Below are 7,202 nucleotides of genomic sequence, written 5' to 3'. Positions count from 1 at the left end.
ATATAAGTTCTGAAACTATCAGAACACTGCTGTATGTCTTGAAGGATAAAAGAAACAATTTTCAGCAGACTAATTTTTTTTTTTTTGCTTTGTTGACAACACCCACGACTCAATTTCACAGGAAAAAAATTAAATTTTTTTCCCAGATGCTTTATAAAAATAAGATAAAATTATTCTTTTTGGGATGTGAATCAGTGAAATTACAGTCCCTCACTTAGGTGTCCTAATTTTTCTCTGTGGGACGAGTCACACGCTTCTCCATTATCTACACAACCTGGCTCGGTGTGGCTCTTGGACCCTCCACAGCTCCAGCACCCAAACCTGCTTGTGCCCATCTCTTCCCAACTTTGCATATAGGGACGTCAGGTTGGTAGCTTGAAATTGTTACCTGGTGGGAGTATTTAGGGACATCACTAAAATTGGCAAATGCACAAATCAGAGAATGTTTTTTTCTTTCCCCACAGATTCGTTGTTAAACATTTACCAAGACACAGCTGCTTCTAGTTCATGCAAACTGCTCATTGCCAAAAGCAGCGGTCAATTTTAAGTTCCCCACTTCCAGGTATATTTTTAAGTTTTGCAGCTGTCCTGGCTTAGGTCGGGTCATGAAGGTGCAGGGTAAGGGGTTGTATCATGATAGCAATATGCCCCCAAAGTAGGGAAAGCACAGAAGTATGGGAAAGTAGAGGAGAAATAGCTCATATATGGAAGCAACTTGATGTGAATCTTCCCCAAACCTAAAAGATTTACATGACATGAGCAATAATGAGTTGGGAAGCTGGGAGGGGCGTTTGTAAACTATGAACAATAAACAACAAATTATGATCAACCAGGCTAGAGGAACGTGAATTACCTTGCTACCTTTCTATACTCTCTACAGAAAATACTAGAAAACTGTCACCATATGATGAGGTGATCAGTAAGTAGGCAACCAAAAACTGTAGGAGAAAAGTATTATAGAGCTATGGCAGGCAGTTCATAAAATTATTTCATTCTTTAACTTGTACCTTAGAGACATTTAACAAATGGTTTTTTTTTAAAGATTTTATTTATTTATTTGTCAGAGAAAGAAAGAGAGCGCCCACGAGCAGGGGTGAGAGGCAGAGGGAGAGGGAGAAGCAGGTTCCTCGCTGAGCAGGGAGCCCGATGCAGGACTCCATCCCAGGACCCTGGGATCATGACCTGGGCCGAAGGCAGACACTTAACTGACTGAGCCACCCAGGTGCCCCTTAACAAATGTTTACCTAATTTCTGAAAATGTTTGCTTGTCTATAATCTGTTTGATGTGTGGTCTTTAAATCTTAATATATTATTTGGGGTTCACTGACTGTTGAAGGTACTCTCATTTTTCTTATTTTACGAATCACACTTCTTCCTCTGAATTTTTCTAAAGTTCATAATCTGTCCCAGTTGTTACTTATCTTCTTGTAGTGGGATTATCTGTCAATATGCTTCTTTTCTACTAGAAAGTTTCCCCCCCTTTTTCCCTTTTGTAGGAAAAGGGACATTGTTATGGTTAGCTGTCTGCGCCCCCGAGCTTGTGAGCTCCTTAAGATCGCGGAAGGGTTCGGGACTATGTCTTTTGGTTTCTTCAGCTCTCAGTACACAGCGGAGATCACACACACATACACACACACATACACACTTGTTAAAATAGACTGACTCACCCTCTTCCTTCTATTCTATATTTTCAGACTACATCTTGATTCACTGTGCCTTGTACTATTGATAGTCATATATGCCAGTTTTTAATTTATGGCTTCTCATCTCCAATCTTCATTACCTGCTCTGTGAAAATAGAGATGGGTCTTTTCCTCCTTTTCCATCTGGCACAATGCTAAATGCTGGAGATGTTGCAAGAGGAAGGGGAAGGCAATGTCCTGCAGTCCCTGAGTGTCCCTCTTCACTACTAATAACCCGGGCCATTTCTCAGGCTTGTGTGTGTAGTGAGAAACCTCGAGGACAAAGAGCAGGCTTGTCTACCATTTACTATAAAATCATGAATTTCCCTAAGCTCGGTGGATTCCCCACCTGCTCCTGTGGGACTTGGGGGCCAGGGGAATTAACCCAAACTGTGATAGCCACGCTTGTTTTCGTACTTTGGGTAATAAAGTTCTTTGTCTCTGCCCCAGTTTAGTGCCCTCTGCCAGCATCCATGAAACAGTTACAGGCTAATCTACTAGCCTGCAAGTAGGGCAGTCAAACCCCACACCATGATAACCAGCCAGTCCTGGGTGAATCTCACCCTCTGTAATAGTACCTAACTCCTTATACCAAACCTTCTCTGTTCCACTTATGGTGTGCGTTCTGTCTCCTGATTGGACCCTGACTGATCCAGTACAGCTGCAGAATCATCTTCCTCACATCCTTAGAATCCTGAAGCACTTGTGTCTCTTAAATTATATTAAACGGCGAACAACGGATTTATGACTTGCTAGCAACGGGTCATCCTCTCATTTCCATTCATGACTGCTCCACCCAGCATCCCTGCTCTTTGCTCTATTGACAGCAACAGTTCTCTGTACCCAGGACATTAAATATGCCCCCCTCACTAAAATGCCCTTCTTTTGTCCTCTCACAACGGCGCGGCACTTACTAAGGGCATGTCTGTGTGCGCGCACGCGTATGCACTCATGCACATAATAGGCAGAATTACGTAGCCTGTCCCTACTCATTAAAAGTGAGAATTTAAAACGTGGCACAGATGTGATGAGGACACTATCACGACATCTGACCTTGGCATCAAATAGGTATCATCCTCCGTAATAAAGACAGCTAAAGCTCACCTCCATGTGGCAATCTTGCATAGGTTTTTAAAAAGGGCTCTAAGGTCATACTGATCTGGTTGGTTTTTAGATTTGGCTCTGCCATTTACCAGCTGGTTTCTACACCATTAAGTGGGAATAATCATATCGACTTCATAGGGCTATTGTAAAGATCTTAAAAATTAACATGCATACGAGGTGCTTAGCACAGTATCTGCCACATAATCAAGTTGAATCAAACTCTCTATATTTCAGTAAACAAATGACCAAATCTGAGGCAATTTAATAAAAACATGAGCTTTTAACCCAATTTCACTTGGTTGCCTCAACAGCTAAGCTAGTCTCTAATTGTCTTCAGGCCCAGAGAAGACTTCTCCAAGACTCAATGGGGAGGCCAAACATACTGAGTTCAAGGTCTCATTCCTCAGACTTGCCTCCTCTATCTTCTTCCAAATCACTTTCTTGATATTGAAAGCTCCCTCTTGGTTTACCATTTTCTTTGCTCTGTATTTTCCTTATTTCCACCCCCTCAGAGGCCTCATCTCCTAGGTGATGGAAAAATGATCCTCCATGTACAGGTTGGCAAACTTCTTCTGTAAACGTCAAGAAAAAGATATGGTTTCTGTCACAACTCAACTTTGCTGTCATGCACAAAAGTAGCCAAAGGCAATATGTAAAAAACAGGCACATCTGTATTCCAATAAAACTTTACTTACACAAACAAATGGCAGACAGATTCGCCCTGTGGGCTATAGTTTGTTGACCTTTGATCTGTAGTTTCTCTGCCTTTATTTAGTCTTTGGACCTAGAGAGCTGAAGTATAATTTTGAGTTGGCCATTTTTCTCTGTATTTGGTCTTCAAAAGAGGAACTCATTTGTAGAACTTTGTCTCACCACAGGTAAAATCTTCATTTTGAACATATTCCCCATTCCAGTAGTACTTACTATATTTTATCATGGCCCTTCATTGAGTGGTTCTATCTGGCTCCCTGAGATTCTATAGTCACAGGCTATTTACTATATGTATGTAGATGATTAGATACAAAAATACCTTTAGCTTGAATCTTAAAGCACTATGTAATTACCGAAAAAAATGGCAATGTGCTGAATAGCATTAACTATACAGTATCAATGAACAACGCAGATTAATGAATCAGCATAATTTTTATACTTTGATGTAATATTAGGAAGTCCATAGTCTAAAATTTCTACTGCCTAAGTAAGAAATTGAACTGAATAATTTTTATTATCAACAAGAGAGAATAATTTCAAAATAACGACTATTAAAATGTTTAATATTAATTAAGTCATTGTTTTATTATGGTCAAAGAACTTGTCATCATTATGCAGTCATGGATATATTGGGATTTTGGTTCTCTTAACTAAACTGTCAGCTGATATTTTGTAGGTTTTGCAATTCTTTCTGAATGCTCAAACATTATATAACATGATTATACTCATGGCAATCACTGTAGTGAACAATATAGAAGACTAGATAGAATTAGAGAAGTAACATCTTTCACCATATTTTGAATAATTACAGAATTAGTTTAATGTAATGAACAAATTTAGTATTGTTGAAGGTCATATGAATGAGAGAAATATTTTGTTGAAATTGTATAGATAGGGCATTTCTTTAATGTCATTTTTCTGAAATTAATTTCCTGAGCACCTATTATTCTGTTTAAATACATTTTAGAAAGATAGTCTTCCTTGACTGGTAGAAATTGCCAGTGAAAATATCTGGGCCTGGAGTTTTCTTTGTGAAAAGATTTTCTTTAAATGATTATAGGACTATTCGGATTCCCTGTGTCTCCTGTAATGTAAATCTGGGCTGCAACTTTTATGGCAGGTGTGTGGGGAGGCATGGGAGGGGTGGGGGGCTTCAGGCCCAAAGAAGACTTCTTCTGTAACCTGTTATCAGAGATCCCAAGGCATTTTCTTTTCATTCCTTTTCTTTTTCCTTTTTTTCCTTCCTTCCTTCCTTCTCTTTTTTTTTTTCTTTTCTTTCTTTTTCAGTCTCCTGATAATGGAGAATGAGGTAGGTATTATTTTGGTTTGCCATGTCCCTCTAGCTGTAGCACTTTGAGATGTCAGCTTTATAGAGGTAGAGTCTTTCCATCTTGGGCATGTCTTGGGTTTTGACTTTTCTAGCCCACACCCTAGGAGGCCAACAAAACCAAAGGAAAACTTCCTCAGTTTGGGGAATGCCCTCAGGGTAAAAAAGGTTCAGTGCTCAGCTCATCTTTCTGGATCTTCCCTTTCACTTAGCTTTTTGTCTTCATAATCTTTAATATTTTGTTTGTTCTTCAATGCTTTAAAGAAAATGCATTTTATTCAGAATTTTTGGTTGTTTTAAGCAGGATGATTCATCTAAATAGTCTACAGAACCATATTCCCAGAAACGGAGGAAGTCTGTTCTGAGTTGTTCATGTTTTTCAAAGCTGCTTTTCATTTTAGACCATCACAATATCTTCTCAAATAACTTTGTTAAAAATATCCCATTTCTTCTACAAAAATACTATACAGGCTCACTGATTTGGTGTAACATAATTGGGAAAAGCTCATCTAAATTGCGAAAACCTCTAAGTGGTATGTTATTTTAAAATAAATTGTATACTTTGCACATGCTAAATAAAGCTAGCAAAATATCATCTCGTAGTGGTCCTTGGGGGAACTTGAGCAGATAAGAATGATTTGCAAGCTCATAATTATGTGACTAAATAAAAAATGGTTCTCCTAAAAGGGCTTGAGGGTGCTTGGAAAGTTCGCTCTTGGTGTAACACTGTGGTAGTCTGTGCCAGTTGCTATAAAAAAATATCACCGACTGGATGGCTTATAAACAGTAGAAATTTACTGCTTATAGTTCTGGAAGCTAAAAGTCCAAGATCAGTGTGCCATGTGGTTGTGGGAGGGCCGTGTTCTGGTTGCAGACTTCCCGGGATATCCTCTCAAGGCAGAAAGATCTAGGGATCTCTGTGGAGGCTCTTTTTTTAAGACACTAATCCCATCCAGGAGGGTTTCTTCCCTCATGACTTATAAGCACTTTCCAAAGGCTCCGCCTACTAATACCATAACTTGTGGGGAAGAGGCTCTGAACGCGTGACTTTTGCAGGGACACAAACATTCAGACTACAGCAAGCACAGAGGGCCTTGATTTGAAGAAGTTGGCAAGGGATGACATAGTCTGAGGGGAGTGGAAGCCACTCTGTGGGATGTTGGCCTAGGGAATGGTTCTCTGCTGTGGCTGCACATTAGATTCACCTGGGTTCTGGCTGGGACAGCCTGACATGGCACATATGGGGTAGAGTCCAGACGCCAGGGGTCTTTTTAAAGTTTGTCAAGTAATCCCGATGGGATGCCATGGCTGAGAATCACTGGACTAGACCATGCCAGCAGTGGGGTGATAACTCCATACCATTCTGGGTTCTGGCTGGGATGGTATCCCAAACTGTCCTATCCGGTGGATATGAATGCCCACAGATAGTCAGATGATATTCAACCTACATTATTGAGTACTGGAGCTGGAAGGGACCTGAGCAATCCTCTAGTACAATCTTTGCAAAGACTATTATGAAAGATTTATATAACAGGGAAAATACAAAAGTTCTCTACCATCCAAATACCAAATATTGAATTGAATGTTCATGACATCTGAAAATTGAAATTGTTGTAACATTGCTGGGAGAAGAGAAAGCAGGCCACTTAGCTGATATATTTTAGCTGTACGTGGTCCATCTGACTCCTTAAATAAGGTCAGATGGGAAGAGCAGGTAGACAGGGGGCCTACCTGTAGACTGCATCCCCAGCGTTATTTATAACCATCTGGAGCTTCTTCATATTATTTTGGAGTCATGTGCAGATAGAAATGATGACTGTCATTCTTAATTTGAATAAAACAATAAATGAGCCAACGTTTCCCTCCATCGCCCTGCATGTATCTGATGCCTCAGCAGTCAGCCTGGGCTGCTTCTTCCTTCCCGACCATATTCTAGTTTTCTCACTCCCATGCACATGCTTTCTACCCCTCTCCTTAGGTCATAACCCTCTTTCAAAATGTGAACAAGGAAATCTCATAAATTCTTTTTGTTCTATCTTTCAGAATTTGTGTTACTATAAACCCACATTTCAATACATTTGCGGTGCCTGACCTCAAAGACCAAGTCTACTCCATATTTACATCAACCAGTAATTAGCGAGAGCCTATTATGTGAAGGTGTAACAGTGGGTCAAATGCTAAGTGCTACAGTGGGTACAAAAAGATACCCCAGTATGTGCCCTTAATGAACTAACATTCTTTCCCCTCCTTTGTGTCATGATCAACGATTATATAAGATTTTAGTCTCCCTACTGCTTTGCTCAATGCACATTTTTTGATCAGAAAGTTTCTGAGATAAATGAATTCTCAATTGGAATAGCTGCCCCCACCCCCACTCT

The sequence above is a fragment of the Phoca vitulina genome, unplaced genomic scaffold, assembly GCF_004348235.1.
Source record: "Phoca vitulina isolate PV1807 unplaced genomic scaffold, GSC_HSeal_1.0 scaffold3, whole genome shotgun sequence".
Lineage (NCBI taxonomy): Eukaryota > Metazoa > Chordata > Mammalia > Carnivora > Phocidae > Phoca > Phoca vitulina.
This window is presented reverse-complemented; position numbering follows the sequence as displayed.